General features: G+C 35.2%; 2 protein-coding genes across 9 annotated transcripts in view; both read right to left on the bottom strand.

Annotated features, from left to right (window-relative positions):
• Window positions 1-23,011, bottom strand: part of LOC5564467 (neurocalcin homolog) — a 497,420-nt gene that overhangs the window by 292,293 nt on the left and 182,116 nt on the right. The gene's annotated exons all lie outside the window — the stretch shown is intronic.
• The window catches only part of LOC5564460 (neuronal calcium sensor 2), a 403,811-nt gene that overhangs the window by 215,237 nt on the left and 165,563 nt on the right, over window positions 1-23,011 (bottom strand). For 3 of the 8 annotated variants that reach the window (XM_021842108.1, XM_021842109.1, XM_021842110.1), the window contains exon 2: window positions 14,451-15,103. The exons of the other annotated variants lie outside the window; for them this stretch is intronic. The gene's annotated coding sequence lies outside the window, so the exon portion shown is untranslated. The remainder of the gene's footprint in view (window positions 1-14,450; window positions 15,104-23,011) is intronic. 8 annotated transcript variants of the gene reach the window in all.

Raw genomic sequence — 23,011 nt, 5'->3', positions numbered from 1 at the left:
CGAAGCCCACAAAACCCTTTTATCCCTGAACCTGTCGAATGAAGCTCAAGTCTTAACTAATACGTACGTCTTTTTTTGAATTGAAATTATGTAATTATAATTCAATTTTACGTGCATTCCGGAATGAGAGATAAGAAATTATATTCCGAAAAACGGAAAATCCCAAAAAAATTGAGTTCCGCGATTTTTGTCTCGGGTTGTTTCGGGATGAACACTCTGTTTTGGATAATTTTTGGCGAACTCTTCAAGGCTTTTTGTGCGACTTTGGGTGATAGCTGAAGGTTTTTTTTTTAATTTCGAAGAAATGACTTTAGTATTCCCGGGAATATCTTTGATAAATCGCTGGTTTTTCAACTACATACATGAATTTTTTTTATATATTTTTTTTTAATTGGATATCCTGACTGAAATTTTTAGAAGGATTCCATATACTTTTATTCCGAGATCAACCATTTAAGGGGGCCAACTTCAAAGCAGGTCGCAGCTTCAAAACGGTTGGAAACCACTGCGATAATGCGTGACTGATCATAACAAGACGAGAGGGAAAAAAATCCTTTTTCCGAGTTCTAATTACCCATAATGATCGCAATGGGGAAAGCCATAAAACGGAATGACCGCGCACAACGGCTCCACATGGAAATGAAATTAAATCCCTCGAGAGACTGCTGGGGCTAAGTGAAAATAATTTATGTCGAAACGGCGAGCCGCAATACCCGTGGCGTGTGACCAACCCCCCTCCTCCCCCGTTTTGGGTCGCAACCCTTTCGTTGGATCGTCTCGATCAGAATCACATGACAAGAAAATAAGACATTCACATCAACAGCAGTTAAAAGTAACATAAGTAAATATAATTTTGCTATCAAGGTGACTTTCTTATTAGTATTTTTTTTTGAATGGATTTATATTAACATTTGTCATAAATTTGGCATTGTTTTGGATTTTTTGATTAGGGTGACCATTTCCGAAACAGGATGACCAGAAAAATCACGACCTTGCCAATTTTTTTTTTAAACCATAACTTTTGAACCGCTTGACCGATTTTCCAATTTATTAAACGAAAACTAATAATTTTGACTTATCAAGAAAAATATAGAATTTCACAAACATTGTTTTTTACATGAAAACAAATATAAAAAATTTCCGTTTTTTAGTGTTTTGAAGTCCTCGGGACAAAATTGACTATTCTTCTTCTTATTTTTTCTTGTAAGTTCAGAAAATTTTACGTTTACTGTCAAATTTTCAGCGATGTTTTTGAGATACATTTTTTTTTTAAATAAAAAATCAGTCCTTTTTCATTGGCACCCACTGTAGGTCTCAGTGCATTAGATTTTTTTAATAGCTCATCCGATTTTCAAGCTTAAGTTTTCAACTTTTCAAAATAGATATAAAAAAATTACATGTAAATATATAAAAAACTATAAATTTATTATTATTATTTTATTTTTATTTTTTTTTTCAGAGTTTTATATTCTTTCTGAAAAGTTGAAATCTTAAGCTCCATAAAAAAGGATTGGAAATCGGTTAAGCTGTTCAAAAGTTATGATTTAAGAAAATAAAAATTCTGCAAAGTCGCGATTTTTTGCTCACCCTATTTCGAAAATGGTTACTCTAATAAAAAAATCCAAAAATACGTGTATCCTTATTTCGGATCAGAAACAAAATAGCAAATTTTCACAGATTTCGGTGACCCACTAGATCGGGTTTTCATGGAATGGCTGTATAATTATAATAGGATTTGTGCATTTTTATTTAATTTTGTGCAGATTTTGCTACACTAATTGTTACTTTAACTACTACTTTAACTAACATGTACCGAACAACTGCTAATATAAAAAAAAACATATCAAGCACACTCATTCTGTTATAATCATATTTCTTCCATCTGATCGGGATCTCACACACAGATTGTGGTGACGTGTGAGGTACCGCATAAGTGAAACCCCCAATTGTACAGTTTTTTTTCCTGCCGACAGAAACGCCATGATGGCGAGACAGCAGCGGGTGGAAAAAGCACATAATAATATATTCATTAGCGAGCCTTAACGAGGACGTACGACAAAGGCGATGAAATAAATAAGTTTTTTTTTTCGATGGAGTTATACACGTCGTTCGAATATTTATGCTGAAAAAATGGTGAAAAGTTTCGCATTACTGTTCATGTGTCATAGCCAAAGACATACCATAATGTTTTGTGCTAACATCGTGAGAAACTTTCTGATGAGCTTATTGCAGAGATACTTGGAATGCTGTTGCATTTATCAACAACACTAGGTATGAACCAACAATACTAATCAATATATGCCTCAAATCTAAGTTTATTCTGAAGCAATGTGCTGAATCTAGCTAGACATTGTAAAAAACATTTTTATACACAATTATTTATTATTAAAAAAAAAAAATTCAAAGTGATTTAAAATTTAAAGAGTTTCGTTTATATGAGTTTTATGTCTCATGAAATCAAAAAAAAAATATGTGGAAGCATGGTTCATTCATTTTATTGAAAAGATAGTTCGAGAAATAACTGATGATATTATATGAGGAAAAATATCTGAACAAAATAACCAAGAAGTCCCTGGGATGATTATGGAGTATTTTGTCTAAAAAATCTATTTATCTATTGAAGAAATGCTACACGAAAACTCACAAGAGTCTAATGAAAAAGTTATAAAAAAATGAATTGTTGAATAGCAATATATCTGAGGAAGTTGATCTCAAAATTACTTCTACAAAACAAGAAGTAATTTTGTGATCAACTTCCTCAGATACATTGCTATTCCTACATTTTACGATTTCTTAAACAATCTTAAGAGAATTGCTTTCTTTTTAACAATGCAGAATTGTTGCGTTACGTTTATAGTTCAGGTGTTTGTATTTGCGTTACTTCCACCTTTCAATCATATCACATCTCCTATGTAAAACAAGAAAGTAAATAAACAATTCAAATGCGCCTACGAGTAGTAATACATCTAAAAGTACATATGTTAAGTTCGACTGTATTCTAAATTAACAACTTATACTCAATGCATAATTGAGTCCTAAAATGTTTAATGAATTCGCGTTTTTATTCAATAATACGAAAGAGCATGTTATTGCAACTACTTTAGCAAGTTTTCCCGCTCAAATAACGGCTATATCATTTTTAACTTCAATTTTAAAAATAGTTCCAAATATCAACCTTGACACTTGTGATCTTGTTTGACATTCACTTTTTCGACAAAAATGCCACAGGGCATATAGTTTTAACACTGGGGTTGTTCCTATCTGACATTTCGGAAGGGACACGGAAAACAAAATATACCCAAAATTCGAGTTTAAACCAAGGGATGTGACAAAATCTCAAAAATCAAAAAAAAATGTGTTTCTGCCCTAAACTTAAGCGTTTGGTAATAAAATTGAGACAGGGCTTTAGGACCCTATTAACGATGTTAAACAAGAAAAATTATCAAGATAAATATTTTTGATTTGTAACCAATCATTCACCATTGTGTACACCAAAAACCACCATCAATACCAACGACACGTGTCCTGGGTGCTCTTGTTCCAAAAAAACTACCACAGCACTATTTCGAAGAAAGCGATGTCAACGCAATGATTGATTGCTTTCGTCACAAAGCTTGAAAATCCCGTTGTCGGTCACTATTCTAACGTCAAAGACCCACCCACCGGGACGACTTCAAGCGCCGTTACCTGACCGGGCATTATTCATTCTCGGCATTCGTCTCTGACAGCCAAACGATTGTTATCAAAGTGCCAAAATAGGCACCCGCAGAGATCCCGAGCAGATAATTTTCCATTTTTGTACCACTATACTGTTGCTGCTCGGGCGGTCATCGCTTTTATTTGGCACGCATACCCAACACCGAAATGATATCATCAACAAGTTCAAAAGCTCGGTAGTGCGGACAGACACGCAGTCGCCAAAGACTCACAGAAGTTCGGTTTTCTAAAAAGCTGGTAAAACCCAATTTCCAAAACATTTGTAAGTAGAAAAACACAGTCGGGCATTCATCTACAATATCAGATAGGACAATAAATCGAATTTTTCTTTCAAAATTCAACTGATACTCGTCGAACTTTTCTACACGACCTATCTAATAATGAGAGCTTTCCGTTGTACACTTTCCCTTTCATCAATATCTAAGCCAAATTTACATCTACTATGGCGCTTTTTATACAAATCGCTAACCAATGATAATGTTTTTGATATATATTTAAAAACTATCCACGAGATTCTGTACTGCACTGTTATAATCAAGAGAAAGCTGTTGCAGAAGATGATAAACGGACTCTCATGATGTGCTACAGATCATGATTGTTTCAATTTTCTCATAATTCAATCCCTGATTGTAGGTATGTCAAATTATAAAGACGGCTTCTTCATATCGTGAAAATCGCTCTTCGCGAAATATCTTGCTCAAATGCTATTTCAAGTCTAAGAAATCGATTAGAGAAGAAACTTCTTGCTTAAGTTTGTCTAAAAATCTGTTTTTGAAAAAAAAAATGTTGACGGTAATTTTGTTGATTGAGTTTCCTGTACAAGCAAAAATTTTTGACAGTGTCCACAAAAGGAGCTGCTTCCCTAAAACATGTTGCTCAACAGTTGTCATGATCGAAACATGTGAAACTTGGGAGAATGCGTTGTTGTTGCCATTTTTTTTAGATCTGGGCCACTGTGCGCCATGCGAACGCCCCCTGCGATGATGACAGGTAATTTCTGGCAATTATTAGATTCTGTTTGGTATGCATAGCTTGCTTTTACAAGATGTAGCAGTGCTACATTTACACGTCATCGGTGTGGCGACGGTTCCGGCTGTCAAGGATTCTTGGTAATGTTGTTTCCATTCGGCACTCGACTTAAATAAACATATCTGTTTTGGCAAGTATCTAATTTCGTGGCTCCGACTCTAGCTACCTTTATAGCCAACTGGTTACTCACGCTGATTTTGATTCTGATAATGTCCCTGTTACATTTCAAATATCTCATGAAGTGTTTATCAATCCTATCAGCTCCACTTTCAATTATTTTCGAGCCTACTGGAATATATATGAAACATACATCGATAATAATCTTGATGTTAACATTTCTCTACAAAAAAAAAAACTTGATATTGACAATGCTCTTGAAACTTTAACTAATTTCATTGTTGAAGCAAGGGACCAATACCAATATGTGAAGTAAATGTGAAGTAAAATTTGAATCCGTGATTATAGAAGATGATCTTAACCCATACCCGCCCAGCGTCCTTACAATAGGACAGAAGCCCCGAACGCCCAGCCCACTTGATAACTATTTTAATTCAGAATTAACTCACCAGGTGGCGCACAGACGCAAACAAACGTCGCATATATAAACAACATATGAAACAACTTTCCGGCGTACAAATATTTGCTTCGTTTATATCTCAGTCCAGCGATGAGATACAAAATTGGTGTCTTTGACAAAGTTCATCAAATAAATGAGGTCTATCCACCTAAAACTATATTAGTTCGAAAAACACTCTCAAGATGGCGCAAGTGAGCAGAGATTTTATTTGCTTGTATCTCAGCGATGAGATACAAAATTGGTGTCTTCGACAAAGTTGAACAACTAAATGAGACCTATTCGCAAAGAACCTTATAAATTCGGAAAACACTCCCAATATGGCGCTAGTGAGCCAAAATCTTATTTGCTTATATCTTAGTCCAGGTATGAGATACAAAATTGGTTTCTTCGATAAAGTTGATCAACTATATGAGACCTATTGGCCTAAAACCTTATTAGTTCGAAAAACACTCAAAAGATGGCGCTAATGGTCGAACATTTTGATTGTTTATATCTCAGTTCAGTGATGACATACAACATTGGTGTCTTCGACAAATATGTTCAACTGAAAGAGATCTATTTGCCCGAAAACTTATGAACAACTGAATGAGAACTATTGGCATAAAACTTCTTTAGTTCGAAAAACACTCACAAGATGGCGCTAGAGGGCAAAGATTTTGTTTTTTTTTTATATCTCAGTCCAGCGATGAGATACGAAATTGGTGTCTTCGACAAAAGTGTTCAAATGGGATCTATTCGCCCAGAAACATAGTAGTTTGCAAAACTCTCCCAAGGTGGCGCTTGTAGACAAACATATTACATATTTGCTTATATCTCAATCCAGTGATTGGATACAAAGTTAGTGTCTTTTTTCGCAAGTTCATTTATTTGAGGCTCAATCGCGTTTAACGCTTTACGGAGCCGAAATCCATTTTTTGTATTATTTACAAATCTTTCACTTTGTTGTACCAAAATTAAGCACCTCGAGATTAATGGTCAAAATTTTTGGAAGGAAGGACATGGTGAGGATTGGGTGTAAAGTTAGTGTCTTTGACAAGGTGACGAACTAAATGAGCCTTATTCGCCAGGAAATTTATTACTTCAGAAATCACCTAACTGGCACTACTGTGCACACATTTTATTCGCTTATACAGTGTTAGACAAAATATATATTTTTCGATTTTCCACACAAAAAAAAACAACTTTGGTAAGCTAGATCTCAGTTATTTATGGACCGATTTGAATTAAATTTGCACAGATCATCAGATATAACTTAAATTAAAACATATTTTGAATATTTTTTCAAATCACGAGTTTATAAGTTATAACGGTTTATCTAAAAGGTAATTTTCGACGACAAATTCAAAACTATTTATCTCAAAATCTCATAGCCCTACACAAAAACTGTCTTCAGCAAACTTGTTCATCTCGTTAATATCTACAACTTGAAGATACTATGGAGCTATTCCTTGAATAAGTATAGTTACGTCATTTATAAAAAATCGTCAATAAATCCATTTTAGTCAAACGTTACTGCTTTTGAACTTGTGATTGTCTACTGATTAAATCCAAAGAAAGCTATTCGCCTAAAAACTTCTTAGTTCGGAAGTCTTTCTCATGATGGCGCTAGTCGGCAAATATGTTATTCGCCCATATTGAAGTCCAGTGATGAAAATTTTGGTATCTTCGAAAATGATGACAACTAAAGGAGATATTTTCGCCAAAATGAACTCATTAGCTGGGAATTGCTTTTATGGGTGAAACATCAAGGAAACAATCAATAAGAAATTGTTCTGCCTAGATCAAAAAAATGGATACTTACTATCGAGTTTACCAACAATCGCATATTTTGGATACAATGCTCCTTACATTTTTAGATGAACCTTGACACCATTTATTGAAAGCTAAAAAACACATGTTTTCTAGCCGTCGAATGAAGATGATTATCTTTTGAAGGGAGTGAAGAACGGAAAAACCGACAAATTGACTAATCCATCCATGAACTGATCTCCAAGGGTGAAGAGTGGCTGTCAAATCAGAGTAAAATTGAATAGCCGCCAACCAAGTCCAGGACCAGTTATAAGGGTTAACTTGGAATTGAAAATTATTATTCGCAAAACTACAGGCATTTATGCTTGAAAGATATTTGCAAGCAGTTATTTACTACGCGCTGTTGCCAATTCAATCTGAAAATTCTGCTAAATTCCCAAAATGAATGTTTCCGAGAAAATAGATTACGCCTTCACCATTTTTTGGTCGTAATTTTGTATGGTTGTTTACTTTTTAGAACCAGCGACACGTTGAGATAGCAGTAAAGAGATGATGACTCTGTTGCAAAACTCACTCGGTCCAAGAATTATGACATTTGAGCGGGCACGCTTCCGTATACTGCCCAGGTATTCTGGCCCGCTCTAGTGTCAAAAATCTTGAACCGCGTGGATTCGGTTCTATCGGTAGATAAGACCATATGCATCAGTGATGCAGTAACTTCAACGTTATTTACGCATAATGTTGGCTTCAAATATTTCCGTCTGTAAAGCATGTAATAATTGAAGTCCAATATTTGACTGCCATTGGACTGAAGGACTAGCTTTTGATTAGCACTAACGAAATTCTGATATTGTCAAATATATATTTCAATAGCTGTCAGATCTGAACCAAATTTTATACTAATAACTTGACTCAGAAAAAAATATGTTGATAGTTATGTTTTCGTTATCAGCTGTCAAGTTTTAAAAAATCTTTTTGAAGACTATTCTAACAATAAACAAAAAAAAAGCCCTTTCGGAAATCATCTAAAATTAAAAAAAAAAAAACAAAAAAAGAAACCACTACCGGCATTAAAAAAGGAAAACATATTAATACTAACTAACTGCGAAAAAGCACAAAAACTTGCTATGAAAATTGAAGGCACGCATAAACCAATCAGTATTAAACCTTCCCGATAACCACCAATCAAAGCAGACTAATCGATATTATTCAAGAGCAATTTCGTAATCCTTCCAGCCGAAGGATTCAAACCAAAATTATGCTCACCCTTTCCACCACTATGTTGAGCAAGCCATAAAACAGCCATGGAGAAGGTCGCACAGCCATGGAGAAGGTCGCGCAGCCTTATTTGAAATTAATTATCCCTCGAATATCTAGCGCCGTGCAGCGCCTAACGAACCAAAACACAAATTCCCGCCCAATCCTGTGTAAGTTGGGGGTGATGGTGCCAGATGCATACAAAGTATTTCCCCTACGTCATCATGTCCCGTCCTCAACGATGACGACACCATGCGAGGGCAGGCAGGTAGACGCCCGACTAGCTGGAACTATTAGAATTATAACTTGATGTGATAATTAGTTGCGTTCGTTTTTGTGACAACGGTTGTCATAGATGCAGAATATTTGCACTACAGCATACGAAATTGTTAAATATTTTGTTACAAATGCCGTTTTGGGTGAAAAATAAATTAGGGTAAAATTGAATATTTTTACTCATTTTTGGGTAAAAGTTTTTGAGTTTGTAAGTCTACTTTAAGAAAACATGAAAAAAGGTTTTTATGTTGATTAAATAAATAAACAAGTCAATACCGGGAATCGAACCAATACAAGAAGGTGTGTACCTGGGACCCCTACCATTGAGGCTATTACAACTTTGGCAGAAAGCTCTCAGTTAATTACTATGGAAGTGCTCATTGAATACTAAGCTAAGAAGCAGGCTCTGTCCCAGTGAAGACGTAATGCCATAAGAAGCGAATGATATAATTTTATTCTGCTAGTCGGGAAGAGTACTCGTGTTGGCATTTTTTACGAGTGTCGTTCCGTCCTGCCTGGATGGTTGGACCTGCCACACTTGAAGAAGTATCGTGCTCTGGAGCACTCTCGTATTGTGCAAGGTACGTTTACGATGGGGTCCTACTAACCAAACTGAAGTAGGTATGTGGAGTATGAAGAAGGTTGGTTTTGCTACATTTTATCTATGCATGTGGTGTGCGGTGTATGTAGGTAGGTGCTACAACACACACTCGGACGGAAGTGATGAGTGGATATGGGAAAAGAGTTTTATATGGTGTCTGCTGTGCTGTGGTTTTCCTGGACGAGCGGAGGCGGTTTGTGTTTCCACAAAATTTTCACTGCCAGTCACTTTGCGCGTTTACTTGAGTGAGGTTAGGTTTGGGCATGTACGGTGATGCAAAGTTGTAGTTGTTGATTTTGTAATGTGGGATGTTTTGGTAAAACAAAACTGATAGTATCAAATTTAGTCAGGAAACTTTCGTAGTTTCACAGAGCTATTAAATTGAAGGCAGAGGAAGAGGAAAATGTCCAAAGATAAAAGAAGAATACTCAAAGACGAAAATTTTTACTAAAAGTAGTGTAGAACCTTATCGTACTTTATCGTCTATATCACTATTTAATTCTGTTGTATTGAAGAAAGAAGTTGTTTTCAAAATAAAAGTAAGTTGTATCTTTCACTTGTTTCTATCTTCCACTCATAATCTATTACAGTTGATCTATTCGTTCATAGCATTTGCTAGAACCCGAGACGGATATAAACAACCGTTTCCCTACACTCCTACTCTTCTATCATTATAACACGCCTTTCCTTACGCTTGATACATAGGCAGTCTGCTAACCAAACAGCAGGCCTCTCTGCCATAAAAAAGCATGCACTGGCGAAGATGCAGGGGTATATCAGGCCTATTGTGGACCAGATTCAAACACATCATCAATTACTCCCCCTTCCTCTCATTGGTCAACATTCTGACGTGGCAGGCGCCATTGTTGCCTAAAAATAGAAGATCACCAACACTTGTACACTGAGGGTGTCTTTTTTTTTTTTTTTTTTTCCTTCTAAGCAATGGGGGGATAATCTGCTCAACAGACTCCGGACCGAGGTCCGGGAGTGTGGGGTTGGGGACCATTTACTACGTACAAGCAGTAAACAGGACTACACCCCCGACCCACTAAACCATTTCCATTGCCGCCAAACCCTTCGTCTCTCCGGGACCACCAAGAAGGCATTGCTTCGGAGAGGGGCTATTGCACATCGCATCCTCCAGGTTAGCTGCGTAGCCATGCAGCAACGAACATCGATGACACGCTTATGGGGGTCCACCAAGGTAGCATGCTGGCGCATTGCCAGCTTCCCGGGTGGTCCTCACCTCCCGTTGTCCGCTGAAGGCGGGCAGGGTCGACCACTAAGCCCGCGCCCAGCTGCACCGCAGGTATCAAGAACTGATACTGCGGGCTTCGCAATTTGACCTACTGAAGGCTCAGGCCCTATCAGCTAGCACGAGCTGGGATTGCTGACGAAGGGGCCTCCACCTGCCCCGAACAACCAGAGGCTCGTATCCACCCAGTAGGCCGGCGCCACGACAGCAGCGCTACCAGGATGTTCTCCTGGACACTGAGGGTGTCTGTAAGTCCCAAGCAGTCATCTGGTTGGTTCCTTGTGTAAGTGCAGCTGATCTGGCGATACTGGAGTAGCAACACCTGTAGTTCAATCATGCTGAAGCTAATTAAATCTCTGAAACAATTTTTGGGAGAATTTTAGAAAATATTTCTTGGATAATTGATGAACAAAATAAGAACTTAAGCTTTCAAGAAAAAGCATTTCCGTAGAAGCCTATAGTGAGGATTAAGCGCAATTCATAAAGGGTTTTCTTTAAAAGTTCTAGTGCAAATATGTATGTTCAATTTTGTAACTACAAATCAAATTTTTCTATGCCCCTGCCGAAAGTGAGATACAAATATTTTTGTGCAGGGTATACGTTTTTAAGTTCGGTCGGGGTTGCTCAAATGGTAAGTTATAAACATTTTAAGAACTCACTGTCAAGCAGAAATTCAAAATTTAAAAACTGATATTCTGTCGAAAAATTTCACCTAATATCTATCTTTCCGGTAAGGAACTTGCAAAAAACTAAAATTTTGACGAATTCCTTGACAAATCGGTCAGTTATAGAACTCGACCATCTTCGATTTGCACTAAATTTTGCACATCTTTTCGGTATAGTAGAACAAGTGTTTTCCCTAGAAAATTCGATCATTTTGACTTAAGACAAACTTTTGAAAATGGCCTATATGTTTTAGCATATTTGAAAAATTCCAGTTCCGAAACTGTTGATTTTGAAGAAAAATGTTCTATGGAGAAGTTGTAGCGAACCATTTGGACTATAAGAAAAAATATACACTGTAAAAAAATATTCCATGAAATATTCAAAAGTAAAACTTAAATTTTAAAATACACAGAAATCTCATTATTGATAATTTTTACTATAAAATCATGATGAGGAACAGAAGTTTGGGACAAAGTTTCATGATGGAGAAATTTTTAATAAATAGTTTTTGTAAGAACAACTTTTGGTCGATTTTTATACTTTTTTTTAAATAATAAAACAGACCATTATCATTAGTTATCCGCGATTCTCCATAGAGAAAAATACGTTTTCGAGTGTATAGGCCATATGTATCTCCATTTACTTATTTTTTTCAATGGAGAATCACGAACAATTATGAAAACGGCCTATTTTATTGTATATTTTTTTTGCATTGAACTTGATATAATTCGAAAATGACTACTTTCAGAGAACTGATCATGATAAACATTATGATTGATTTCGAGATTCATATTGTATCTTGAAACCAATTTTTTTTTTCAAACTTGTTTTTGGAAAAAACTTTTTTATTAAAAAAAACTCTGTCCCTCTGTTTCTGTTTCTCATCAAAATTCTATTGTAAAAATTGAAAAAAACCAAAATGGGGTTTTTGTGTGATTTAAAACTTAATTTTTACTTTTGAGTTTTTCATGACCAAACAATTAATATTTTTTCAGCGTATATTATTTTTTTGTAGTCCAAATGGCTTGCTACAACTTATTTATAGAACATTTTTCTCTAAAGTCAACAATTTCGGAGTAAGAATTTTTCAAAAAATGGCATGCGAAAACTTATAAGCTATTTTCAAAAGGGTTCTTGAGTCAAAATGATCATTTTTTATAGAAAATACTTATTCAACCGTACCGAAAACATTAGACATTATTCAGAACAGCACTGCACAATGGTCCGAATTGACAATTTAGCAGGAATGTTTTCTTTTTTTTCGTCGTTTTTAGCCGTATGGTGACTTCAGAGAAGTCATTCGTAATTGAGTTTTGCATCTTCGAAGAAAAAAGTTGAATAGGGTGGCCCACGGAGTAGCCCTTATATGAGTTTAAATTTCTTCAAACATTTTTGTTTAAGGAAATTTGTTTACCGAAGTAAACTTTTAGAAAATGCTGTTTTGAACAACTTTGTCGAAGACACTTTTGATCTTTTTCTTCACTTGAACTAAATTGGTTCTGAGAGTTTTAACTTAGAGTGGACCCGAAAAATGAGTTCTTTTGGTCTAACTGTTTTGTTTTCAGTTCTACGTTAATATGATCTTCAGAAGAGTTGTAGAGAAAGTAATGATACATATTTTTGCTGAGCATTGCAAGTTTATGATTCTTGTGATGTTAAAGTCATAAGCAAATTTAAGATAATAACCATGAAATCTTCAAATGCCCATAACTCATGAAGAAGGTTTGATATTTGTTTTATTTAACGGTCATCCGAAAGGCCATACATTAGACTACTTTTGCTGTAAAAATTGTGAGAACGTCATTTTCGTAAATTGAGAAAATTCACTTCAAAATTAGACTAAAACTCGAAATTCACCTTAACTCATAGTTGGAGGTTTTAACTAGACAACTTTTTGGAGAAAAAATGTAGAAATTTAACTTATTTTTTTAATTTGCTGATAACTTTAAAATCACAAGAATTACAAACTTGCAATGTTCATCTAAAATATGTATCATTACTTTCTCTACAGCTCTTCTGAAGATCACATTCACGTAAAACGGAAAAAAAGGTAAACCAAAAAAACTGATTTTCGGATCCACTCTAAGTTAAAACTTTCAGAATCAATTTACTTGGCTCAAATGAAGTGTTACGGCAAAAGTATCTTGGACAAAATTGTTCAAAATAACATTTTCTAAACCTTTGCAGAAAAACGCAGCCACAAACTTCACTAAACAAAAAAGTTTGAACCACAATTTAAACTTATAAAAGGGCCACCCTATTAAATTTTTTCTCATAAGATGCAAATAGTGTCCATCAATGTGCTGGAGATGCTTTTGTGTAATACACTATCGTTAGTATGTCGCTACCAAAGTTGTCCTGTGTGCTGCTGTTAAAACAAAATAAAATGAAATAAAATCGTCGCTGTAGGTATCAAAAACTAAAAATGTGCTGGAATCTAGGCTGAAACAGATTTTTTACGGATATTCTGCTCAAACTGATACACATATGTTAACGAAGTGATGAAATTGAATTAATTGGGAGAAAAAGAGATAAACCATCAGCGCACCAGATTCCGCTCATTTAAGGGAAGTTATTTGGTTCAAATGTTTATTATAAAATAATTATTGTGTCGATCAATACTATTTGTATGTCATAATTCAGCTCCAAGTATAGGTAATCAGCGGCAAAATAAAAAGAATTTGAAAAACTTATAAAAAAATATTTAATTTCATTTGTTACTGCATCCAAGTGTTCCTATTTCCGCTCGCGGTAAAAAGATTCCGTGACGAAATTGCTAAAAAATGCATTAGTTATATGAATCAGCCTTCCTTAGTCGAGTGGTTAGAGCCCGCGGCTACAAAAGGAAAGCCATGCTGAAGGTGTCTGGGTTTGATTCCCGGTAGGTCCAGGATCTTTTCGTAATAGAAATTTCCTTGATTTCCCTGGGCATAGAGTATCATCGTACTTGCCATACGATATACGGATGCGAAAATGGCAACTTTGGCAAACAAAGCTCTCAGTTAATAACTGTGGAAGTGCTCATTGAATACTAAGCTATAAGCAGGCTCTGTGCCAGTGAGAACATAATGCTAAGAAGAAGAAGATGAATGAGCCCTCTGTGATTGAAAATCTGTCTACGTCAAAAAAATCAGCTAAGAAGAAAATAGAAGATTTAACAATTTGTATTGCTAATTAAGGTTTCTGCAAAGCAGTTAAACATCGCAAGCTCTTTCTCAACTAATGCCTCTCTGACCTGACCCAATTATTTCGTATAAAGAATTCCCATTCCCAGCGTAATCAATCAGAGTTCCCCCGCTACTAATACTATCGTGCATATTTACCGAAAATTTAAACCAACTGCCACTTGACTTCCGAAACGAATACGGAACTGCAACTCGCTGTTCTCCCTTTAGATGCTTCTCTTCACTCGGTTACTACCGGGGAATTTCTTTAATTTGCACAACCACTCACACTGCCACTACAATTCTTGCTGCTGCAACGATGTTGATTCTGATGTTGCACGTGCCAGATCTGCAGAGCACCGGGTTTCTATGGCTGTCGAGTAGTATCGCTTTCCTCCTCACCCCTCCGAAGTGCTCCAGCGAAGGACCGGTGCCAGTTCCGAGTGTATGTGTACACTTTTTGTTTGCTGCTGCAAGATTTATGAACACTACTTTCTTTGCTTTAATTCCTACAACTACTGCCGGCGCTCTCCGAGAACACTTTTTCTGCACTTTCGCGCTCGCTTAGTTGAGATAGAACACTTCTTCCGCAGGGGATACACTACAGTTGCAATATTGCAAGCTCGAATCGATTCGGTGGATATAGATATCCCGGGCACATCGACACACTTGTCGCTACCACTACCACCCACACTACTTAGACCACCAGCGCACCACACTTCGGAAGGAGAACCACTTGATTGATTAATTTTCCACCGTTCTGCTTACGCCGGTCACTGGAATTGGCTGACTGGCTGCCGGCTGAAGGATGCCTGCAAAAGAGGAAACAACCAATATGTCGATGGGGCTACAAATGCACAATGGCACCACCGCTGATTTCCACCCACGCGCACGATGAGTGGGAGGGTGAGTGTGTGTGTGTGTATGTGTGTGCTCGCCGCACTAACTACAAGGCAATCGGGATTCTGTCGGAATTGCTGGCGACCTGTACAATGTATCCTACTGCGACTCAGCGGGAGTTCGGGAAGATCGAACCGAATCGGGCCGGTAGGAAGCAACTCAGGGGCGTAGCCAGAGGAGGGCAGGAGGCTCTCCTAACTCCTGGTCGATGGAAGAAAATTCGATACTGGAAATAATTTTAAGTTTGATTTTTCAAAGATTGTCAAATCATTCATATTTAAGAAATCAAAGCAAGCTATGTCTGAACCAGCAGATTATAAAAATCGATTGCACATCGTTTTTTTTTTCTCGGTGGAATTCAGTATTTGGGATATATTTTCATAATCCAAAAGTTTTAAGATAATCGGTGCAATTTAGATTTAATCCACTTTTTAGCTACCGTCGTTGGGGGTGACAATGGGTCAAAAAGGGATATGTGGGATTTATTTTTTGAATAACTATCGCAATTTAACTCCAATAAACTTCAAATTTGGTGTGTATGTACTTTGATGGTACATTAACAACTGTTCAAAAAATTAAAGACAAATATTTATTCACAGCGGCACCACAAGTGAACGAAAAATGACCCAATCTCACCCCATAGAGGGGGTGACATTGGGTCACTGTAATTGAAATAACTTGTTTTTGAGAATATGATTTCAAAACCATTCACAACAGAAAAATATTGATAAAAGACGATGCAAACAAGACAAAAAGGTATCTAAGATGTTTCACAAGTATGATAAACCCACTTAAACGAAAGATTATACTGAAAATTGAAAAGCTATGAGAAAAAATATGTAAACCCAACATTTATCGTCAAGTTTACATAAATTTTCTTGGTGTTTCCCTCAAATTGTCTTCAAAGTCCCATCCCCATTGCTATAAAGCCCATTCAGTTTCCCCAAAGGTGTACTGAAACAGTGATTATTTTAAACTTTCGCAAATAGTTAAATTTCGGTGCGACATTCCACGGTCAATAAATTCCAGGCAGAAGTTGACGACATAATTAAAGTATTTCAGCGATCCAACTCATTTTTACTTCCGTGAGATGTTTCTATAATATGAAAACACTGATAAATAATCAAATTTAGAAAAAACACCCTTTTGATAAAAATTTACGATGTTGCTGCGCACGAAACACAGTTGCTGGTTTGAGAAGTTGTCAAAATGCGTTGTATTGTTATTCAATGCACGGAATACTCAAGTAGACTTGTTTGATGTTTCAGAGATGCTGTATTTAGAAAGAATAAACACATCTTAATGAAAAAAGAGAACACCCGGCACCGTAAAATGTCAAAAAAGTTGACTTGGAATTTCATTTACTATCGTTCTTGCTTGACCCAATCTCACCCCCATTTTCAATGTTTTAGACATCGTACCGAAAAAAATGATTTTTGTGTGGGAAAATCAAACAGATTCCGCAAAATACCTGTGATGTGTAATGAAAAAACTTTCAACATTCAACTAATACAACGATACAGGCTAGAGTACATGCGTGATACTTTGTACAGGAGAAATTTAATGTTGTAAATTTTATCTAGTTTCAACATGCAAGTTTATTGATGTAGTAAACAAAAACTACTATTTCTAAAAATGCATATTGTTATGAATTATGTGTAATAATATGTTCCCTAACATATGAATTATTAATTTTAGTAATATCAGCGTTATTAGCTGAAATATTTCACAAAACATATTTTTCCGTTTTGACCCAATCTCACCCCCTAGACCCATTGTCACCCCCATCGACGGTATTTTTCACACTAAAACCTATGAAAATCATGTTTTCTGGCAATTCTGCCCATACAAAACGTATTAAAAAAAATTTCATCGAAGGAATATTTGAAAACTTTTCGATTATGAAAATGTTGACTAAATAATGATCTCTAGCGAGAAAAAATCCAATGTACATTTGATTTTTATAATCGTCTTCTTCAGGTATAGTGTGCAAAGGCATCAAGGATATTCTCAGCAGATCCACCAGTTACAGTTGTAAGCGGCTGGTTTAATTCGCAAATATGCGTATATTCTGGATGAGACAACTTTGTCGTGCCTCCACAACTTACCGTTTTTGTATTGAACTAAATAATTCTCTCGGTTACTTAAATGTGTCTTTGATCAATCCTTTGAACTGTCTGAAATGTTTTGAAAATCTGAAAACTCAGTTTATTTGTAAGTTCTTCGTTCAAATTTCAGACAATTCGGACAATCAGAAGCTAAGGTACCAGTGAATCAAATTTTCATCAAAACAGACAAAAACCAAACAGCAAAGCAAGCTCGCTCACAACCGTTTGTTACAAATTTTGCGGATAGGGATACCATCAAAAGCAAAATTGTCATGACAATCACAGGGCGCAGCATTGTTGCAACCTTTCGACTCGCGATTAATCAGTTATTTTAAACACAAAACCAAATTCTATTTACGGATGATGTTTGATAATGTGTCAATGTTTACCAACATGGAGAAAGTTCAAGAAAAATTGCAATGCGAAGCCAAGAAAATCGCTGTGCACGTGTTGATTGATCTTCGTTATGTTCTGTTCAAGTGGTGATAAACTGATGTTGCGGAACAAAATGGTTGCAACAAAAATAAGAGATGACAATGTCTTTGTTGCTGTGTGTTGGGGGACAATTGATTGACTGTAAGATACAGAGACTTAAACTTGGGCATTTTGAAAAAACAGCATTTTTCCACTCAGGGTGGCCACCAAATTTCGATTAGAGTAAAGTGGGGCAAAAGTTCGAGTGGGGTAAGAGTTTCTTTTTAAGATTTCTAGCTCAATTCAAAACAAATCTTATAAATGTCATGGTGGTTTGAATGCTATTCAAGTAAGAGATTTTCTATCCAAATATCATAAAAAATGATTGAGATTTGGAAAAGTTATGGCTATTTGTTGTTTTTCGACGTAAATATTGTAATTTTTGGTCAAATTTTCGTAGCATGGAATCAATTGAAGATAAAATCTTTTTCAATATTTTATGTAAGGGCGTTTCTAGACCTATCATAAGGTTACTTTGTATTAGTTTTTGCATAAATGCTTGAAAACAATTTTTGGCCCATAGTGGGGCAAAAGTTCGAATCAGCGGGGCAAAAGTTCGACCCATGTATAAAATCACGGAAAAATTAGCAAATTGCCTAAAATCCACATATTATCTTCAAATTTAGTTAAATTTGTCTGATCGTGTGAAAACTGTCACCAAAATTTTACATTTCCACTTAGTCTTGCGAAAAACTGCTATTTTTGAGTATATTACAATTAACCCGGTTTTGGGCAATTTTTTGATGAAAATTTAGTGTGTATTTTTCGTCAAACTTATGTTTGCGGCTGGTGTAAAGTATGCCTGTCATAGAAGGATCGATATTTTGTGTTTTAGCCAGCGAACTTTTGCCCCACACTAGTTTCGAACTCTTGCCCCACCGGTGGGGCAAAAGTTCGAATAAGACAATCAACTTTGAAACTGTTATAACTAAAAATGGGTAAATATTTTGACACAAGTTTGTTCTGCAATAGTTGCCAATATGTTGAAGATTCAATGTATGGTATTTGTTTTGTTTGAACTGCTATTGTTTTCCTGGAAACTTTGATTATACCACTAAGGTCGAACTTTTGCCCCACCTTACTCTATGAAATTCCCGCTTTTTTCCCGGTTTTCCTGGTATATTTTACATAATTTTCCCGGTTTTGAATCAATTCTGTCCAACGACTTTAATTTAATTTGTCTATATCAAATATCTTTTCTATGAAAAGTACTGCAACATTTTTTTTATCGATTTAATTTGTTTTTCCATTGTGATTTGATTGTTTATCAATAGTTCAACTATTGGAACAATAAGTTGACTATCAGTTTGTTCTAATCTATACAGAATCTTATTCTGAATAAAACTAGCACATAGTATAGTATTTATCTGAATTGATTGCGTTCGTTAAGAATCAATGGAGCTTCGAATTTTCAATTTCAAGTTTTAAGATCTAGAGAACCTGACAACCGTACGCGTTGAAAATTTGATGGATTTGTTGCATTCTGGTGATGATAAAACGATCAAAACTTCAGCTCAGAGCTCTGTTAGGCTCTCTAGAATCGTGCTCTTGGAATTTCGAGGTTTGGCTTTGGTTTATAATCATATTAAGTGCATCTTAATGCTGAATTAGATAATTTGGCCGACAAAAGCCCCAGGTGCCAAAGTAAATCATCAAGATGCCCAAGTAGTTCTTTACCGCAATTGAAATTATTTCAATTCTTAGTCCTTTAAATTTTCTTCTCTAAAGCTAAAAAGTTCAAGGCATGGATGAAACAAGGCTTACAATTTTAATAACACCACACCGAAAATTATCATTTTGACATCCACCCACACATTATTTATGAGCTGTAACAGCTTAATCGTTATTAAAATGTGAGCCCTTATTCAAAACTTTGTATATTAGATAACTAGTAACATATTGGAAACTTTTATAAATAAAGAATTGTTTTCAAGGTTAGTTGTGGTATTCAGCAATTACAGAAGAGTTCTAAACCAATCTACAATAAGTAATTAAACTTAGATTCAAAACTTTGAGTAAAAAAAGTTAGAGAAAAGTTCAAAAACTATTATCCCTAACAATGCGAGAACAAAAAAAAAATCGAAACATTGCTAAGATTCATTTTTAAGATATATGGTGTAGCATAGTAGAGATTGAATCTTTAATGTTTGAAAGTTATTCGTTTAAAATTGCGGATGCCTCATGGCAATATCATTGAACATAACTACTTTTTATAACTTAGTTTGGAGGTTGGTTTGTGGATTACAGCGCGAAGATTAGAGTTTTCATTCCCGGGAACAATTCCCGGGAATTGAGATTTCCCGGGATTCCAGTTTCCCGGGGAATGATTTTCTGTTTCCCGGGATTCACGTATTTCCCGGGATTTTCATATTTCCCGGGTAGCTTTTACTTATCATTTAATTCTTACCAATGCACTATGGGCCAGGGACGCAATCTGGCGGGACAAAATTAATAACTTGATAACGAAGCGTTTCCGGTATTTGGTGTCTTCGGCAAAGTTTTTTGTAATAACGAGGACCATCTACTGACATAAACGGATAGTTCGTAAATCGTCCGCATAGGTGGCGCCACAATCTAACTTTTTACCGTGACGTTCTAGAGACTTGGCATGTTCGGCAAAGTTGTTCATTTTGATAAAATAAACAACTCTCTCGAAGACGTCAAAATTCCACAGCCTACTGTTTTCGAGTTATTGGCAAAATTAGAGAAAATTTGTGAAAAAACAATTTTTTTCACTCAATTTGACATTTTTCCTAAGAATCATGTCATATAATATTTTTTGCTGATAAATATATAACAGACGCAAGCTCTGGTGGAAAAATTTTAATAATACGACAAACAAAAATTAAGAAACTATGAAAAAACTTCAAAAATAGAGCAATTTTTGAACCTTAATATCTACAAAAGCGCAAAAAATCGCAAGCTCAAATTTTCAGGCAACATAGAGCAATACTTGATGAAACGGATGTCAAAATTCCAGAGAGGTATATTTTGGTGTTTTTGAGATATTTCATTTTTTACAGTGATTGTATTACTCCTATACAGTTAGTTTCCATGAGGAATCTGAAGGGACGATCGACTTTAAGAAATAACGAGTCGTGAAACAAAAACTTTGGAAAAACTGTTTAAAAAAGCCTACATAGTAGCCATGAAATTCAGTTTAAGAGCAGTTCCTTGAGTTGATATCGAGTAATGTAGATGAAAGTGTAGATTAAAACTGGGTACATAATTTTTTTTCTTCAATAATTCAAATGGTATAGTATGCCATGATAAACTTGATCATGTATCAGTTAATTGTTGCCATCATGGTTCGAGGTGAGTAATTTATTTTTGTGAATGTGTTACTTTTAACACGGAAAATCAAATTTTGAAGCATATTCATGTCGATATCTCTAAATACTAAAATTTCAGAGCGCACGATCTCTTGTCCGGAGCTTGTATATTTGTTTCAAAGTGGAAAGAGCGTTGATCCTTGGATGTTTCGAAACAGAGAATACAGATCAAAGGTATCAATTTGGAGATTCCTTCGATTTTGAGAACTGTTAGGTTGTTTAATTTTAAATATGTGTTTAATCAACGGATTTGCTTAAATTTTGAGCTTCCGGAAAATTGTAACAACGAATTCGAAATGAAATCCAAAGCCAGCTTGTACTGTGAGGAGATATAATAATTTCATGAAATAATAAAATATATTTTTCCGCTAATTTTAAAATACACCTAAATATTTGCCACCAAAATATTAATCGCGTAATAAAAAGAAAACCGTAAAAAAAAAACAAAAAATCTCAAAAACACCAAAATATACCTCTCTGGAATTTTGACATCCGTTTCATCAAGTATTGCTCTATGTTGCCTGAAAATTTGAGCTTGCGGTTTTTTGCGCTTTTGGAGATATTAAGGTTCAAAAATTGCTCTATTTTTCAAGTTTTTCCATGATTTCTTAAGTTTTATGCGTCGTATTATTAAATTTTTTCTACTAAAGCTTGCGTTTGTTATATATTTATCAGCAAAAAATATTATATGACATGGTTCTTAGGAAAAATGTCAAATTCGGTGAAAAAAATCGTTTTTTCACAAATTTTCTCTAATTTTGCCAATAACTCGAAAACAGTAGGCTGTGGAATTTTGACGTCTTCGAGAGAGTTGTTTATTTTATAGAAATGAACAACTTTGCCGAACATGCCAAGTCTCTAGAACGTCACAGTAAAAAGTTAGATTGTGGCGCCACCTATGCGGACGATTTACGAACTATCCGTTTATGTCAATAGATGGTCCTCGTTATTACAAAAAACTTTGCCGAAGACACCAAATACCGGAAACGCTTCGTTACCAAGTTATTAATTTTGTCCCGCCAGATTGCGTCCCTGGCCCATAGTGCAATGAACTCACTACATCACTAGTTATATTTCGATGCTGTTTTTTTGTTTTTGTAATGAAAAAGTTGTTCATAAAATAGATATCGTTTGTGATGAATTTTGCTATATAAAATAAAGGAAATTTCAAGGGATCTTTTCTATGAATTCAGTAGGCTTATAAAGTTTTCATTTCTTTAGAGAAACATGAATAAATTACTCACAAAGATAAGAAATAACCAACAAATTTACTAGATTAAAATACATATAGGGTCGATGAAGCCGCATGACTAAGAACAAATATTCGAATAAAATCGAAAAAAAAGCCAGTGGCATTGTTTTTACGTCTGAATGCTTTTTATCATGGTTTTGTGAAAAAAAAACACAAAAAATACGAAAATATATTTTTTTTTTGTATTTATCGTAGTGTGTGGTACTATAGCCTATAATACAAATCAAAACCGTGTTTTCACATAACTTTTACATTTTTGCTTTGAAAAGTGGATCAAAAGCTTTTAATTGATAAAAAAAGTTCTTATTTAATTAATTATTTTGTTTTATGAAAAATAGTTTCTCTTAGAAGTGCTACTATAGGAACAATAGGTTTCCTATAGATGCAAGGGAGCTTAAATTATAAGCAAAACTATATTTCGATCATTTTTTTTTAACAAAATCAAGTTGTGTATCAATGGTACTTAGGTAAATGGTTCCTGAGCTTCATGTTAAAAATATTTTGCAACGATTTGTAGCAAAACGGCCGTAAAAAGCTACTAGTGCGACAATAGGAGACTGTCTACTAAGGGAACACCGACCCTAAACAAATACGAATAATATGAAAAATAAAATTCAACCAAATTTGCTTTATTTTCACGTGTTTTTAGAATTT

This window comes from Aedes aegypti, chromosome 2, assembly GCF_002204515.2.
Source record: "Aedes aegypti strain LVP_AGWG chromosome 2, AaegL5.0 Primary Assembly, whole genome shotgun sequence".
In the NCBI taxonomy this organism is placed as follows: domain Eukaryota; kingdom Metazoa; phylum Arthropoda; class Insecta; order Diptera; family Culicidae; genus Aedes; species Aedes aegypti.
The sequence above is the reverse complement of the archived record's forward strand: the minus strand, read 5'-3'. Positions and strand labels throughout refer to the sequence as shown.